This window comes from Scyliorhinus torazame, chromosome 28 (genome assembly GCF_047496885.1).
Source record: "Scyliorhinus torazame isolate Kashiwa2021f chromosome 28, sScyTor2.1, whole genome shotgun sequence".
In the NCBI taxonomy this organism is placed as follows: Eukaryota; Metazoa; Chordata; class Chondrichthyes; order Carcharhiniformes; family Scyliorhinidae; genus Scyliorhinus; species Scyliorhinus torazame.
This window is the reverse complement of record NC_092734.1, coordinates 28,606,010-28,624,736: the sequence shown is the minus strand read 5'-3', so window position 1 is coordinate 28,624,736 and position 18,727 is coordinate 28,606,010.

Genomic DNA, 18,727 nt, shown 5'->3' with positions numbered 1-18,727 from the left:
GGCTTGCTATTCCTTAGACAGTGAGCACTATTATTAGCGATGCTACACCTTACAGGCTTAATCTGAGGTTGCAACTCCTCATAGCACAAGTCGTTAATTTTCACTGTGCCACTTCTCTCTTCTAATCTAACATTGAAATCGCAAATGCAGTCCAGTGATATAATCTTATGTCTTAAAATGTGAAAATAAAATGTTTTTAGAGCACGAATTGGCAATTTTATTGCAGCCAAGCCGGAGATGATCTCAAACTCTAGCCCTTGCATTTTGGCTAGAGTTCTTAAACTCGCTTTCAGGAAATGCAAGGCCTGCCTTTTATTATCCATCCCTAGCTGCCCTTAAGTAGGAGGTGGTGGGCAGCATGGTGGCACAGTGGGTTAGCATTGCTGCCTCACGGCGCTGAGGTCCCAGGTTTGATCCGGATCACTGTCCATGTGGAGTTTGCACATTATCCCCGTGTTTGCGTGGGTTTCGCCCTCACAACCCAAAGATGTGCAGGGTAGGTCAATTGGCCACGCTGAATTGCTCCTTAATTGGAAAATATTAATTGGATACTCTACATTTATTTTAAAAATGGAGGTGGTGAGACTTCTTTTTGTACCACTGTAGTCCACATGGTTAGTTACCCTGTGCCCACAGTACTGGCAGTGGGGAGTTCCAGGATTTTGACCCAGCCACCATCAGCGAAGTAAGTCCATAAGATATAGGAGCAATTAGGCCATTCGGGACATTGAGTCTGCTCCGCCATTTGATCATGGCTGGTACGTTTCTCACTCCTGTACCAGCCTCCCCGAACAGGCGCCGGAATGTGGCGACTAGGGGCTTTTCACAGTAACTTCATTTGAAGCCTACTTGTGACAATAAGCGATTTTCATTTCATTCCCACTCTTTCGCCTTCTCCCCATAACCCCTGATCCCCTTATTAATCAAGAACCCCCTGATCCCCTTATTAATCAAGAACCTATCTATCACTGTCGTGAAGACACTCCGTGATTTGGCCTCCACAGTCTTCTGCAGCAATGAGATCCACCGATTCACCACCCTCTGGCTGAAGAAATTCCTCCAATATATTTCCTTCCGAATGCTGGAAGACATAGGTTTGGGTGGTGCTGCTGATACCCCGAGGCTAATGCACAAGGCAACGATAGATAGTGGATAAGAAGAGATGTTCGAGCATGTAAATGGGCTGCCAAGCAGACTGTTTTTCCATGCATGCCATCAGTATTTTAAAAATAAATTTAGAGTACCAATTATTTTTTTTTCCAATTAAGGGGCAATTCAGCGTGGCAAAGTCCACACGGACAGTGACGCAGGGCCGGGATTCGAACCTGGGTCCTCAGCGGCCGTAGTCCCAGTGCTAACCACTGCGCCACGTGCCGCCATCAGTATTTTTGAGTGTTAATACAAAACCCATTCAGTCAGTGGGAACCATTCCATCACACACTTGTTAGTCAAAAACTCCAACTCTGTTCGTCAAAGACATGACCGGGTGAAACTTCCAAATGATGGACAGACATGGAAATTAGTGATGGTGTTAATATTAGCACAACAGGTTTGATGGGCTGAATGGTCTACTCTTGTTCATATGTTGCGATCACACGTCTTCCTTGTAGTTCCATCTACAACTTAAAGCAGTGACCACTCCATACTAATACATTGGATTATAAATACTGATATATATCTTGTTACTAGACTGTTTTATATAGTGTGTCATAGGGTAGGAGCTGTACTTGGTGAATGTCTGTTGTGTTATCCTAATAAGATTCATCTTTGTAACCGGCTCCAATGAATCAAACAAAACCAGTAACAAGAAATGACGAATGATACAGAAGAGGCAGAATTCAGCTTGTGGGGTGAGTGATACACTTCATAGAATCAACAAGGCAAAAGAAGGCCATTTGGCCCATCGAGTCTGCACAGCCCTTGGAAAGCACCCTATCAAGCCCACACCTTCACCCCATCCCCTTTACCAAGCAACCCCACCTAACGTTGTTTGGACCCTGAGGGCAATTTAGCGTGGCCAATCCACTTAACCTGCACATCTTTGAACTGTGGGAGGAAACCGGAGAACCCGGAGGAAACCCACGCAGACCCGGGGCGAACGTGCAGACTCCGCACAGCCAGTGACCCAAGCTGGGAATCGGACCTGGGACCCTGGAGCTGTAAAGCAACCATGCTAACCACTGTGCTACCGTGCCGCCCCTTGCAGATTGATAATAGAAAAAGGAAAAAAAATATTGAAGGAAATATTCCGGTAAAGAAAATAGCCCAGTTTAGTCAGTTAGCTGAGATTAGAAGTGAGCCAGTATTCCTATAGGAACAGGGACTAGTTAACATCTCCACACATTTACTGTCAAATATCCTGATGCACAACATCTACCCAATAGAGGCAGCTCATGTAGTCAACCATTTGATTCTTGCTGTCATTTTTAAATGTACAGTTCCCCCCGCAGAAGGCATATTCACTTCTCCATTTGAATCTAATCAGTGTGACCTGGTACCATGTAATATGCACTAGACCCCAATTTTTGTGGATATAAAGTGTGACCAGACTCTATAGTGAAACAAACCTTTTATAATGAAATACTACTCTGTATCTCTGCCTCCTTGGGGGAGGTGGTGACATAGTGGTATTGTCGCTCAACTAGCAGACCCAAGGAAATGCTCTGTGGATCCAGGGCACGGCAGATAGTGGAATTTGAAGAAAACAAAAATAAATCTGCAATTAAAAAGTCTAATGATGGTGGGCAGCACGGTGGCGCAGTGGTTAGCACTTCTGCCTCACGGCGCCGAGGACCCGGGTTCGATCCCGGCCCCAGGTCACTGTCCCTGTGGAGTTTACACATTCCGTGTCTGCATGGGTCTCACCCTCACAATCCAAAATGATGTGCAGTGTCGGGGAATTGGCCATGCTAAATTGCCCCTTAAGTGGAAAAAAGAATTTAGGTATACTAAGTTTATTTTTAAAAAGTCTAATGATGACCATGAAACAATTGTCAAAAGAAACTATCACTAATGCCCTTTAGGGAAGGAAATCTGCCATCTTTACCTGGTCTGGCCTATATGTGACTCCAGACCCACAGCAATGCGGTTGACTCTTAAATGCCCTCTGAAATGGCCCGGCAAGCCTCTCAGTTCAAGGAATAAGGGGTCCCCAAGTCCAATGAATAAAGAAGACCTTACATGGTTGAATATATTGTAAATACACATAAAAACATAATCATACTCTAACATAACCGTAACAACCTGTAGAAGGGGAATTGGATAATACTTGAAAAAAGATAAATGATAAAGGAGCAAGGGAATGCGTTGGACTGGATAACTCTTCCAGAGAGATGACACTGGAGTGACGGGCTGATCATGGTGTTCTCTATACCAGAATACTTCCTTGCAGTAAGTTCGGCACAACACCGTGGGCCGAAGGGCCTGTTCTGTGCTGTATTTTCTATGTTCTATGTACAAGGCCACAAAGATGTCAATGGATAAGATATTGTGCAATCATTCATCATACGCGACAAAATAGAAGCATTTGAGAGCCATGACACAAAGCTTAATGATAAACAAACAAAGTTCTTGAATCCAGGGTAGCAACAATTTATCGCTCTCAGCTTGGCTTAATCTACCTATGTATCCCACAGCAATCCTCTTATGGATGCACCCAACGCTGAAATTGTCTGGATGCCTGACTTCTATTCATTCTTAAACACAGCTGGATGTACCTTTGTTTGCTTCTAGTGAATGTCTGTATCTATATTGGACGTTTTAAAGTTTTGGGATGTTGAATTTCCACATTGGCGGTGAAGGTAATATTAAGAAACAAAATGAAAATGAAATGAAATTGAGAGTTAAACGAGAGGAAGCAAATCTTATCCACTCGGAATTGATAAGTCTGTTTGTAGCTGAATGCAGCAGAAATCTTAATGAGATGCCGCAGAGTTGAGCAAGCTGTGATCAAAGAGTTATGATAGAAACTGAATACAGGATGTGATCTGCATCCTCCTCGGAGAAATTTACAACTGTTTGGCTCTTTGACCCACTGGTTGAGTTGGAAAGGGTTCAGGCATGTTTTACAAACTGCTAAATGTGGTATCAGGTAGAAATTTGATGCTTAATGTAGGTGTTGATTGATATCAGGGGGAAATTAAAACACAGACAGGGGAGTAAATGGAATGGAAAAACAATGACAGCATGTAAAACCGGTACTCTGTAACATGGCACAGGAATAATTGAGGCTGAAGGTGGTCCTGGAGTGAACCTTGCAGGTTCTAAACAGAGCATGATGCTTCTTAAATAAAGAACAAAAGATTTACCAGAAACAAATGGCTTCCAAACTCAGCATGATGCGAAGAATTAAAACTGGAGCAAGAATTTTGTAAACAAAAATGGAAAAAGCCTGATTTCACTGTCGAAAGCGAAAATCTATTTACTATTTCAACAGAATTACCACAGCTCTGCCATTGCTTTGTAGGAATGTTTCCTTGTTTAAAAATGATCACAACATATAATGCCTGATCATTATGGTGATTTCTGCTCTTGGGGTCATGGCATTAGGGCGCGTTTGCGCATTAACTGTGGCTCTGCTCCGATGCTGAAGTTACGGTATTAAGTCTACCGGAATCCAGAGCAAAGTAGAGTGACGCTCCTCGAAGGAACTCTTCTCAATCCACTTCCCCTCGGTGACAGCTTGGATCTTGAAATTCAATTAGCACTGCACAAATTTTAGCATTGGTGCGAAGCTGTAACCTCTACAGACTGACACTAAACTTGGAGTGTGAAACCATTGTTTATATCTGCAGACCCTCCTGGAATTGGGGTGAAACCATATGGGGGGAGGGGGAGGGGGGTGTAGGGGAGGGGGGGAGAGTGGTGGGGAGGGGGCTCAGAGCTGCTGGTGAAAAGTAACAAAGTGAAAATCAAAGTCTGCCTTCTGGATCACAGGCCAGGAGATACGTGGGCGACGATAACACAGGCCTTTTGTTTTCCAATAAAGGGGCAATGTAGCGTGGCCAATCCACCTACCCTGCACATCTTTGTGTTGCGGGGGTGAGACCCACGCAGACACAGGGGGAATGTGCAAACTCCACACGGACAGTGAGCCAAGGTCGGGATCGAAGCTGGGTCCTCAATGCCGTGTGGCAGCAGTGCTAACCACTGCGCCGTTGAGTTGATAACACAGATCCTTGGTGCTGACAGCAACTTTATTGTCATTTTAAAAAATTAATTTACAGGATGTGGGTGTCACTGGTTAGGCCAGCATTTATTGCCCGTCCCTAGTTGCACTTCAGAAGGTGGTGGTAAGCTGCCTTCTTGAGCCGCTGCAGTCCTTAAGATGTAGTACACCTACTGTGCTGTTAGGGAGGGGGTTCCAGGATGTTGCCCCAGGGACAGTGATATGTCTTCAAATCAGGGTGGTGAGTGACTTGGAGGGGAACCTTCAGGTGGTGGTGTTCCCAGAAACCTGCTGCTCCTGGCCTTCTAGATGGTAGTGATCGTGGGTTTGGAAGGTGTTGTCTAAGGAACGTTCGTGAGTTACTGCGGTGCATCTTGCAGATCGTACACACGTCTGCCACTGTTCGTCAGTGGTGGAGGGTTTGAATGTTTCTGGAAGGGGGAGCAATCAAGCGGGGCTGCTTTGTCCTGGATGGTGTTGAGCTTCTTGAGTGTTGTTGGAGCTGCACTCATCCAGGCAAGTGGAGAGTATTCCATCACACTCCTGACTTGTGCCTTGTAGATGGTGGACATGATTTAGGGGTTCAGGAGGTGAGTTACTCACCCTAGGATTCCTAGCCTTTGACCTGCCTGGTAGCCACAGTATTTTTTTTTTTTGAAAATCTTTTTATTGGCTTTTCTCATATTTATAAACAGTTGTTACTTATACACATTACATTTTACAGAGAGGTTTGTTTTGTCCTTCATTTGACTAACTGTACGTACATTTTGCTGCCCTCTGAATCGGACTATGATATCCCCCCTTCCTCCTCCCCTTCCTCTTCTCTTGTGGTTTCCCCATTCCCCCCCCACCCCCCCACCCCCGGGTTGCACAGTCTTTTGGTTCTTCATCTTTTTTTTTTTCCCTGGCTTACTCCTCGGTGCTGGCCTCGAACAGACCGATGAACTGCCCCCAAGTATCCAGGAAGCCTTCCTCTGACCCTCGGGTGGCGTACTTAACCTTCTCCAGGTGGAGAAATTCCGAGAGGTCAGCGAGCCAGTCTGCAGCTTTGGGCGGTGCTGCCGATCGCCAGCCGAGCAGGATTCTCCGGCGGGCGATTAGGGAAGCGGAAGCAAAAGTGTTGGCCCCCTTCCCCATGTGTAGCTCTGGCTGCTCCGATACCCCGAAGATTGCCACTATTGGGCATGGCTTCACCCTCACCCCCAGAACCTTGGATATTGCCTCGGAGAAGGCTGTCCAGAACCCAGCAAGCTTGGGACAAGCCCAGAACATGTGGGTGTGGTTGGCCGGGCCCCTCTGGCACCGCTCACATTTGTCCTCCATCTCCGGGAAGAACCTGCTCATTCGGGTTCTGGTCAGGTGCTCTCTGTGCACCATTTTGAGCTGCATTAGGCTTAACCTTGCGCAGGAGGAGGTGGAGTTCACCCTGCTCAGTGCTTCGCTCAGAGTCCCCATCCTACCTCTGTCCCCAGTTTGTCCTCCCATTTTTGTCTGGTCCCGTCCAGTGGTGTTTGGGCTCTGTCGAGTAGCTGTCCATATATTTTCCCACATAGCCCCCCCCCCCGCCCCCCCTACTCGCTGCTTGTGCCTATCAGGTCCTCTAGTAGTGTGCTTTCTGGGGCTCCGGGGTACCCCGCTGTCTCTTTGCGGAGGAAGTGCTTTATTTGGAGGTGTCTCCATTCCTGTCCTCTTGCTAGTTTCCACTTCCTCGTCAGTTCGTCCAGTGTCGCCAGTCTGCGCCCTACGTAGAAGTCCCCGACCGTCAGTGTGCCCATGTCCCACCTCCATCTTTTGAAGGTGGTATCTAGCATGGCTGGGTGGAATCTGTGATTGCCGCAGATGGGGGCCAGAAGGGACATTTTGGTTATCCGAAGTGCTGTCTCAACTGGGTCCACGTTCTCAGCATGGCCGCTGCCACTGGGCTTGTGTACCTTGTTGAGGAGGATGGAAGTGCTGCTGTGGTCAGGGCCCGGAGGGTTGTTCCTTTACAGGATGCCTCCTCCATTTGTACCCAATCTGTGTCGGGTTCTTGTACCCATCCCCTCACTTTTTCTGCCGTTGCTGCCCAGTGGTAGTATTGTAGGTTTGGTAGAGCCAGGCCCCCTCTGACTTTCCCTCTTTGCAGTGTCGGTTTGGGAATTCTCGGGTTCTTGCCCCCCACACAAACGCCATGATTAGCTATCTATGTTTTGGGAAAAAGGCCTTGAGGATGAAGATCGGGATGGAGCTAAACAGAAAGAGGAACCTTGGCAGTACGTTCATCTTGATCATCTGCACTCTCCCCGCCAGGGAGAGTGGGAGTGAGCTCCACCGTTGAAGATCTTTTCTTACTTCCCCCACCAGGCTGGTCAGGTTCCACTTGTGGATCTGTGTCCAGTCTCTGGCTATCTGGATCCCCAGGTAACGGAATCTGTTCTGGGCCATTTTGAACGGGAGCCCCTCCAGCTCTCTCCCTCCCCCATTTGGGTTCACTGGGAATGTCTCGCTTTTGCCCAGGTTAAGTTTGTAGCCCGAGAAGGTTCCAAACTCTTTCAGTATTTGCAGTGTTGCCTTCAGTCCCTCCTGTGGCTTCGAGATATAGAGGAGCAGGTCATCTGCATAGAGTGAGACTCTGTGCTCTCTGTCTCCTCTCCGGATTCTCTTCCAGCATTTTGTGTCCCGCAGGGCTATCGGCAGGGGTTCGATCACTAGTGCGAACAAGAGTAGGCTGGTAGCCACAGTATTGATATGGCTAGTCCAGTACCGTTTTTGCTCAATGGTAACCCCCAGGATGTTGATTGTGGGGGATTCAACGATTGTAATGCCATTGATTGTCAATGGGCGGTGGTTAGATCTTCTCCTGTCGGAGATGGTCATTACCTGGCACTTGGGTGACGTGAATGTAACTTGCCACTTGTTAGCCCAATCCTGGACATTGTCCAGGTCTTGCTGAATTTGGACATGGACTCTTTCATTATCTGTGGAGTTGTGAACGGTGAACATTGTACTGTCATCCGCAAACATCCGCACTTCTGATGGAAGGGAGGTCATTAATGAAGCAACTGAAGATGGTTGGGCCTAGGATACTACCCTGAGGAACACTTGCAGTGATTTCCTGGAGCTGAGATGATTGATCTCCAAACACCACAATCATCCTTTGTGCTCTGTATGACTCCAACCAGTGGAGAGTTTTCCCCATGATTCCCATTGGCTCCAGTTTAGCTAGCGCTCCTTGATGCCACACTCGGTCAAATGCTGCCTTGATGTCAAAGGCAGTCACTCTCACATTCAGCTCTTTTGTCTATGTTTGAACCAAGGTTGTAATGAACCAAGGCAGCACAGTAGCACAAGTGGATAGCACTGTGGCTTCACAGCGCCAGGGTCCCAGGTTCGATTCCCGGCTTGGGTCACTGTCTGTGCGGAGTCTGCACGTTCTCCCCGTGTCTGCGTTTCCTCCGGGTGCTCCGGTTTCCTCCCACAGTCCAAAGACGTGCAGGTTAGGTGGATTGGCCATGCTAAATTGCCCTTACTGTCCAAAAAGGTTAGGAGGGGTTACGGGGATAGAGTGGAAGTGAGGGCTTAAGTGGGTCGGTGCAGACTCGATGAGCCGCATGGCCTCTTTCTGCACTGTATGTTCTATATCTACGTCTAATGAGGTCAGGAGCTGAGTGACCCTGGGGGAACACAAACTGTACATCTGTGAGCAGGTTATTGCTGAGTAAGTGCCGCTTGATAGCACTGTTGATGACTCCTTCCATCACTTTGCTGATGATGGAGAGTAGACTGATTGGGTGGTAATTGGCTGCGTTGGATTTGTTCTGCTTTTTGTGTACAGGACACACCTGGGCAATTTTCCACATTGCCGGGTAGATGCCAGTGTTGTAGCTGTACTGGAACAGCTAGGCTGGGGGTGTGGCTGGCTTCCTGACCTCCTAACAAACTAATGGCTCTGCACTTCTGATAAATAGCAGGGTGGAGGCGGTATCATCGGCATACTATATTACAGAAGTAAAAATAGAAAATGCTGGAGAAACTCAGTAGGTCTGGCAGCATCTGTGTGGAGAGAGAAACAGAGTTAATGTTTCACGTCTGCATAACCCTCTGCAGGACTGAAGAGGGCTAGGAATGTATGAATAATATAGTCGGAGAGGCGGGTGGAGGAGGTGGGGCATAATATATAATAAGAAATGATTATGTGATGTATTACAGAATTTGACTGTTCCTTTACTGAGTCGAGTTGTTGAGTTAATTTGTATGTTGTTGTTCAATTTTCCCCCAGAATGAGCTTCGGCATATCTTTTCAGGCCTTTTAACAATCTAGCAGTCAAATTCTTTTTGATAAATGTTTCTTAATAACTTAATTGCACCTTCCATTGATTGGGACAGAAAGGGAGACACTGGTTTACTGTCTATTTCTTCTGCAATTATCATTGAACAACAATGCAAAATATCTTTCCATGATTATTGCATATATTCTCATGCACTGTACAAATATATAATCAGTAAATTAGTGGTGGTTTTCTCCTCCACTAGAAGTTATTCATGAAGGCCCTGTCTGCTCAACCTTACCCCCTCGCCTGAGGTTGGTGATCCTTAGGTTAAACTACCACCAGTCAGCTCTCCCCCTCAAAGGGGAAAGCAGCCTATGGTCATCTGGGACTATGGTGAGGTTAATTTACTTTAGTGGTTTTGTCTTTGGTCAAATTGTCTTTTGCATGCAAGTTGGTGCTGGGGTTGTGAGACAAGGGCAGCATGGTGGCACAGTGATTAGCGCTGCTACCTCGCAGCCCCAGGACCTTGGTTCAATTCCAACCTCGAGTGTCTGTGCGGAGTTTGCACGTTCTCCCCGTATCTGCGTGGGTTTCCTCCAGGTTCTCCAGTTTCCTCCCACAGTCCAAAGATGTGCAGGTTAGATAGGGTTACAGGGTTAGGGAGGGGGAGTGGGTCTGGATCGGGCATCTTCAGAGAGTTGGTGCAGACTCGATATAATTAACTGTTACATGTGAGATTTTCATACTATTTTTATATAAGCAGTTCTAATGTTAAATGGTGACATAAATGCGTGATCAAAAATTGTGGGGGGGGAGGGCAGCACGATGGCGCTGCTTTCTCATGGCGCCGTGGAACCAGGTTCGATTCCGGCCCCGGGTCACTATTTGCGTTGCGTTTGCACATTCTCCCCGTGTCTGTGTTGCTTTCATCCCCACAGCCCAAAGATGTGCAGGGTAGGTGGATTGGCCACACTAAAAAGAATTGGGTACTCTAAATTTATTTTTAAAAATCAAAAATTGCGAAAAGAGGAAGATCGAAAGGAGGTTTCTGTGTACGCAAGATTTAGCATTTATAATTTAAGTTGTGAGTCGCAATTTGTTGTAGATTATCGTGGCCTTGTATAAAATCTATCTGAATAAAACTGGATTAAAGAAACCACTAAATAAGTACATAAGTTCATTTTTTTCATTTTAGTGAAAGGAAATGGGTTGAATAAAAACACACAATTGAAGGAGTTTGCATTTTGATCCATAAAGTGAAAACAAAGTATAATCAGGCAAATAAACCATTAGCTTTTTCTGATATATCATGTAATGGATACAAATAGAGGTATTTTGTATCTCTGCCTTCCAATAGAATTGTTACTTGATTAAATGATCAACCCCTTTGGTGCGTGCTACGTGGCCGTAATTTCCATGGGAAGCTAAGTAGTGCTTACTTGGGTTTGAAGATCATGTGAATGGAGCTGGTGAGGGATAGAACCTAGAATGACTACAGTTTCTCCCAATGTTGCAGCAGCCCGGGAGATCCAGCCAGCGGTAGAGTGCCCATTTTCGATTCAAATGTCACGGACCCCAGCAAGGTCCAAATGAAGCCTTGTGGAAGCTACTTACCTTGTGTACTCCTGACATGGAGGAGCATTTAAGGGAAGCACAAGAGCAGTTTTAAGATGTTGCACTTCCTGAATTTAGACCAAATCATGGCATGTGTGGAAGGAGCCACCAGGCCTACACAGTGGGTCTGTTTTGAGACAAATTGCAGTTGCATTAAGGTTGCTGCGCAGATTGACATTACGTTTTGGAAATCTTTGATGAGGTGGTATGGCTATGATTCATTGGAATTAATGCATACAGCAGTGTGTCTGCTATGTAGATCTTTCTGCTGGGAAGTGGGTATATCATAGAGTGCCTACAGTGCAGAAGGAGGCTATTTAGCCCATCGAGTCTGCTGCAACCCTCCGAAAGACCACGGTACCCAGTTCCACTACCCCGCCCACCCCACTCTATCCCCATAACCTAACCTGCACATCCCTGGACAATAAGGGGCAATTTAGCGTGGCCAATACACCTAACCTTTGAGCAGTGGGAGGAAACCAGAGCACCCGGAGGAAACCCACGCAGACACGGGGGAAACGTGCAAACTCACAGATATTCACATGTTTAGAATGCATTAAATGTTAAGGTCGTTGCACCTCCATATTTGGTCTTTATTTTAATATAAATTTCGAGTAACCAATTCATTTTTTTCTAATTAAGGGGCAATTTAGCGTGGCCAATCAACCTACCCAGCACATCTTTTTTGGGTTGTGGGGGCAAAACCCACGCAAACACGGGGAGAACGTGCAAACTCCACACGGACAGTGACCCAGGCCAGGATCGAACCTGGGACTCAGTGCCATGAGGCAGCAATGCTAACCACTGCACCACCATGCCGCCCATATTTGGTCTTTTGATGGATTCAAAATTAGCCTTTGCAACTAATATTCGATCAATTAAAATTCAGTTTCTGAATTTTTCCCAACTTAGCAAATGAATGGTCGGGAAGAAAAAGTTTAAGAAACAAATTAAATGGTTCAAACATTATTTTCTAAGGCCACACAATGAAGTATGAGAAATCATCAAAATCTACCAGTCCAGAAGATACACAAACCAATGGGGAATCCCCAAATATGTTCTAAAAACCTTTTAATCACATTCTTGGTTCTTCATTAACTTGTGCACTTGTTACTGTAAAAAAAATGGCTTGTAACGTAACAGCGATTTGAATTAAAACGATTCAAGGAAGTGATAAACCTACCTATACACCAACAGTTTTGGGCTTGCAATGCTTTCTTGTATGATGCCTTTGTCTAGGGGAGGCAGTGGCATAGTGGTATTATCTCTGGACTAATAATCCAGAGACCCCAAAGTCTGGGGACCCGGATTCGAATCCCGCCATGGCAGGCGGTGAAATTTGAATTCAATCAAAATCCGGAATTAAAAGTCTAAAACAATTGTCATTAAAAAAAAAAGTCCCACAAAAATGTGGCTGACTTGGAAATACCCTCTGGGATGGGCAATAAATGCTGGCCCGATAACACCTACATGTGGCACGGTAGCACAGTGATTAACATTGTTGCTTCACAGTTTTTGGGTTCGATTCCCGGCGTGGGTCACTGTCTGTGTGGAGTCAGCACCGTGTCTGCGTGGGTTTCCTCCCACAAGTCCTGAAAGTTGTGCTGTTAGGTAAATTGGACATTCTGAATTCTCCCTCAATGTACCTGAACAGGCACCGAAGTGTGACGACTAGGGGATTTTCACAGTGCTAATGTAAGTCTGCTTGTGACACTAATAAAGATGATTATTATATCAATGAATAAAGAAAGAAAATCAGATTGGGTATCAAAATCAGACTCACTAAATTGCCCAAATACATGGAATTTTAAAAAAAGATTCACAACCTGATGCATTCATGGGGAATGCTGTTTGTAAGTCTCACCTTTTCTGAGCTTTCATGTTGATTGAAAAAGCCATATGGTAATTTGAGTTTGTAAAAAAAAAAATCAAGATGCAATATGAATTCCAAGCTTTATTGACATAATTTTTCAAAACTAAAATGGTGCATCCTAGCTTGCCTATTGTTAGAAAATACAGGAGCAAACACAAATAGAAGTGAAGAGGAAGTCAATGAGTTGAAAAGGATTGGGGCAGAAATGACCCTGAGAAAGTCTTTATTCTAACTGGTTACAATGGATGTGTTTGTTTTTGATAATGCTCAAAATTTGGAATAGAATCCCTACAGTTGCAGAAGGAGGCCATTCGGCCCACCGAGTCTGCACTGACCATCTGAAAGAGCACTCGACCTAGGCCCACTCCCCCGCCCTATCCCCGTAAACCCACCCTGCACATCCCTGCATGCTAAGGGGAAATCTAGCGTGGCCAATCCACCTAACCTGCACATCTTTGGACTGCGGGAGGAAACCGGAGCACCCGGAGGAAACGCATGCAGACACGGGGAGAACGTGCAAACTCCACACAGTCACCCAAGACCGGAATTGAACCCGGGTCCCTGGTTCCGTGAGGTAGCAGTGCTAACCACTGTGCCACCATGCCGCCCTTGTTTTAGAACAAACGTTGTTTACATAAAGATTCAAGTCACTTAACTCCACTGTGTAGAGAGTGGTGCTGATAACGTTTGTATTCCATTGGAGCTTAGAAGAATGAGAGGTGATCGTATTGAAACATGTCGGATCTTGAGGGTGGATGCTGAATGGATGCTTCCCCACCATGAGAGAGCCTAGAACTGAGGGACAGAGTGTAAAATAAGGGGCTGGATTCTCTGCAGCCCCGCGCCAAAATCGTGGCCGGTATGGGGGTGGAGAATTCACTTTCACGACATAATCCGGCCGGGCGCCGGTTCGGCGATTCTCTGGGCCCCGAAAATCGGCATGACAACAGAGTACGCCGCGCCGCCAGGGGGCCATTGCCAGGGGCCTGCCCAGCAATCCTCTGCTCCTGACAGGCCGAGTTCCCGACGACTTGGAACTAACCTGCTATTGTCAGTCGGGCTGCTGCCGTGGCGGCTGCGAACTCAGTCCGCGGCCACCCTGGTAGGGGGTGGGCGAATCGGAGACCAGGGGGGCCTTTTCGGCAGCTGGGGAGTAACGTGCGGGGGTTGAGGCTCGAGCACGCAGCCGATCGGGGTGGTCTCTTTTTTTGGTATGGCTCCGCGGACCGAGTCCACCATGGAGCATGGCGCGGTCGCCGCCGTGCGTATGCGTGGACTCTGAACCAGGGGCGAAATTCTCCGGAAACGGCGCGATGTCCGCCGACTGGCGCCCAAAACGGCACAAATCAGACGGGCATCGCGCATCTTTGGGGGCCGAGCCCCAACCTTGAGGGGCTAGGTCGGCGCCGGACGAATTTCTGCCCCGCCAGCTGGCGGAAAAGGCCTTTGGTGCCCCGCCAGCTGGCGCGGAAATGACATCTCCGGGCGGCGCATGCGCGGGAGCGTCAGCGGCCGCTGACAGCTTCCCACGCATGCGCAGTGGAGGGGAGTCTCTTCCACCTTCGTCATGGTGGAGGCCGTAGCGGAGGCGGAAGGGAAAGAGTGCCCCCACGGCACAGGCCCGCCCGCGGATCGGTGGGCCCCGATCGCGGGCCAGGCCACCGTGGGGGCACCCCCCGGGGCCAGATCGCCCCGCGCCCCCCCCCCAGGATGCCGGAGCCCACCCGCGCTGCCTTGTCCCGCCGGTAAGGTAGGTGGTGTAATTTACGCCGGCGGGACATTGGCCCATCCGGGCCGGAGAATCGCGCGGGGGGCCCGCCAACCGGCGCGGCGCGATTCCCGCCCCCGCCGAATCTCAGGTGCCGGAGACTTCGGCAACCGGCGGGGGCGGGATTCACGCCAGCCCCTGGCGATTCTCCAACCCGGCGGGGGGGTCGGAGAATCTCGCCCCAGAAGTGCAGAGTCCCGTATCTGCAGCTAAAGCTGCGAAATTCACTCCGGGTCCCTGCTCGCCCCCTGCAGGACATTGAATTTGTTCAACTTTTTGGAAGGAATTTCTGGAGTAAAACCCCACCGTTTTTACGCCGGCGTGGGGACAGAGTATCATTTTGGGAGAATCCAGCCCACTGTGTTCCCCAGTTAAGACAGAGACGAGGAGAATTATTTTTCTCTCAGAAGGTTGTTAGTCTGTCGATTCTCTGACCAGACATCAGTGGAGGCAGGGTTGTTGATAACTTTTAAGGCTGAGTTAGATGATTGCATCAAGGGCTGTAGGTGGGAGAGAGGAAAGTAGAGTTGAGGCCATAATTAGATCAGCCAAGATCTTAGCAAATGGTGAAGCAGACTTGAGGGGCTGAATGGTCTACTCCTGCTCCAAATATGTACGTAGCAAATTTAGGAGGAATTGAGGATCAAGCTCAGAAGGATGTTTTGAATAAAATTCCTGATTTAAACATCAAACGAACGTACAAACGTTCAAATTCGGAGCCACTTGGCCCTTCGAGCCTGCTTCGCCATTCAATAAGATCATGGCTGATCTTACTGTAGCCTCCTGCCTACCCCCGGATAACCTTTCACCCGATCGTTAATCAGAAATCTATCCAGCTCTGCCTTAGGAAGCTCTCAAATACTCTGCTTCCACCATCTGTTGAGGAAGTGAGTTCTAAAGGCTCGCAACCCTCTGAGAGAAAACATCTTCTCATCTCGAAACAAATTGGGAAGCTTACATTGCAGAGATATTCAATAAGGTACAGAAGTAAAGCGGTTATGTTCCCAGACCAATAGTCCAGAGGCCTGAATCGATCATCCGGAGATATGACTTTGAATCCCACCGTGACAACTGGGGAACTTAAATCCAACTAGTTGAATAAAGGCTGCAATAAAATGCACGTATCTGTAATGGTGAGCATGAAATTGCTGTATTGGCAGAACCCCCCCAAAACCCCAACCCGTTCCCTAAGAGAGGAAATCTGCTATGCTTCCCTGGTCTGGACAGTGTGTGACTCCAGACCCGCAGCAACGTGTTTAACACTAAATTACCCTCTGAAATGTTATTCATGAAGAACCTGCCTTCTCATCCTTGCCTCTCGCCTGACCTGTGGTGACCCTCAGGTTAAATCACCACCATTCAGCTCTCCCCCTCAAAGGGGAAAGCAGCCTATGGTCAGCTGGGACTATGGCAACTTTACTTAACCTTTACCCTCTGAAATAGCCCCACAATTCCCTGACAGCACCAACTTAGAATATAATCCCTATAGTGCCATTCAGCACATAAAGTCTGCACCGACCCTTGCAACGAGCACCCTACTTAAGTCCTTCTTCTCAAGGGCAATCAATTCTAGCCTTGCTCTTGACAACCTACATCCCGTGAACGATGTTGTTAAACTACAGGAAGAGGGGGAAATGAATTCGAAGAAAAATACATAAATTGTTGGAAGTCACAACGAAATTTCCACGACTATTGAAACGGGTGTGGCTGGTAAAGCTACATAATGGGTGTATTTGGTAAAGCAAGTTGGCCTCTGATTTTCCTGTGTGAGTGCGAGGGAGGGTTCTATGTTCTACTGCTGAAGCTACCGTTTGTTTTTGAAGCATTACAATGTGAACTAGGCAGCAGCTCTGAGCAAATACCTCAACCACACCGAGAAATTGAGAAAAACCCGATAGATGATCAGTTTCAGAGATTGGGTGGTAGCGCTGAACCCAACTCCCACCCCATAGACCTGAGCACAACATCCAGACTGACGCTTAGATGCCACGCGGAGAGGGTGCTTTAAATCCAAGGGTGGAGTGGAAAGAGGAGCTGGGGAGTTACTTCCAGTGCCCTGGCCATTATTTATCCCTCACCCAACATAGCCAAATCAGCTTGTGCGATCCGACTGTGCATAGCATGGTCTGTCAGGTTTCAAGTTCAAAAAGTACTTCATTGTACCGCTCAACCGTCCCAGGCATATTCTGGAAACTAGCAGGGTTACATGTGACATTCTCTCTTCCAAATGTTCACACCGATGCACCGACTTTTTCAACATTGTCATTAAAATCGACGAACCTGCCCCGCCCTCGTTTACTAATTGGATCGGTGACCTTATGCATGATATTAAACTTGAGAAAAGACAGTGCATTGCAAGAGGCGCCACTGATCCATTTTATGCAGCTTAGATTATTTTGAAGAATTTACACCTCTCTATTTCCACATAACTGACCCTAACTAGGGTGTGTGAAACTATATCTGTTCTATGATTGCTGTTGATTTTCTTATTATGTATCTTTTCGGGGAGAAGGAGGGGCATTTGCTCCCCTCCTCCCTTCTCCTTACCGTCTTTTCTCCCTTCCATATTTAAGCTAACAAGCTTGTCCCACTGTAAACTATGCTCTGCACTGTTCACGTTCCCGGTCATTGTAAAGCTTTAAGAAACAGAATTTTTAAAAAATACTGATCCCGCTGGCTGATAGTTTCACAGGAACAGGATCTCTTCTTCTGAAGAGTAACGCAGCCGGTAAACTGTGTATGTACCAGGTGAATTTTCTCATCGCCCCCTCCCATTAGCTGGGGCTTCATACCTTTTTATTAAAACAGTAAAAAATATATACCAGGCCAAACGGTACAAACACTAATTTTGTGTTGAAGAAACAGGGTACCCTCCCCTCAGTACCAATGTACGAGGAAGGGTGGGGTTTGGATACACTGATTATTAAAACAGTTCAGGTTAAATCAATTTCAGTCCAGTCAATAGTCAATTGATACATTCAGTGTGCACCCGGATCCTTCAGGTCGATTGCTTGCAATCTTAAACACACTTAGTCAAAAAACAATTGCCTGCCGATCAGCACTGGGCACTGGAAAATAAATGCCTTATAAGAAGTTAATTTCGCCCAATTGGATTTGTGGCATTGTGATCGATTCAGGCCTCTGGACTATTGGTCTGGGAACATAACCGCTTTACTTCTGTACCTTATTGAATATCTCTGCAATGTAAGCTTCCCAATATGTTTTGCAGTGGATTGGAACTAGGCTGGGAGCGGAACACTTTCGAATGTTTGGATGACTCACGCCAGATACCTAATTGTAATTAAAGCAATCCTTCCCTCTGTATCTGACCGCTGGGCTGTCCTTGTTTGGGAACACTCATTCTCGTTATGAACTGCCTGGAACATGAAGTTATCATTTAACAATTCGCCACACCCCCAGTCCTCCATGAGCTAATCGATTCTGCTCATTGACAATCCTCAAGGATGACAAATATACTTTTACATGTCGTGTATTTAAAAAAACATCCCCCCTCCCTCTGCTAATTTCTATTAGTAAAAATCTCAACACGAGATGATAATTAGGGATTCAGGCGGGGTGAAGATTACTGTAACAAGCTGCCCTTGGCTAACATTATTCTGCTGTATTTTGACCCCTTCACTGTTCCTGTTCGCTAATAGCATGTACTGGGGAGGGAATTTGGTTATCTGATTTGCAAAAAAGTTATTTATTCGGTGGCAGGAAGTGGCTGCCAGAGGATTGTTGAGGCTTGTTGCTCTCTCTTATCCCCTGAAGTGTCACAAGGCAAAAGAGGGAGAGTGGGTGGGTTGGTTTGTTTGGGGGATGGGGGGAGTGTGTGGGATAAGACTCGCGCCTTGAGATTGCGACCTCTCCTCACTCAACACCTTCTTCGAGATGTACTGCTAAATATAAATCAACCAATCCCCTTCTTCTGTGCCACTTCTTAAAGACCAGGTTTGACAACACTTTCACAGAGAGAGAGAGAGAGGGGCATTGAACTACTGCACCTACATTTTATTTAGCCATTTGTGAAGTTGGAACCGATCCGGAGTGTA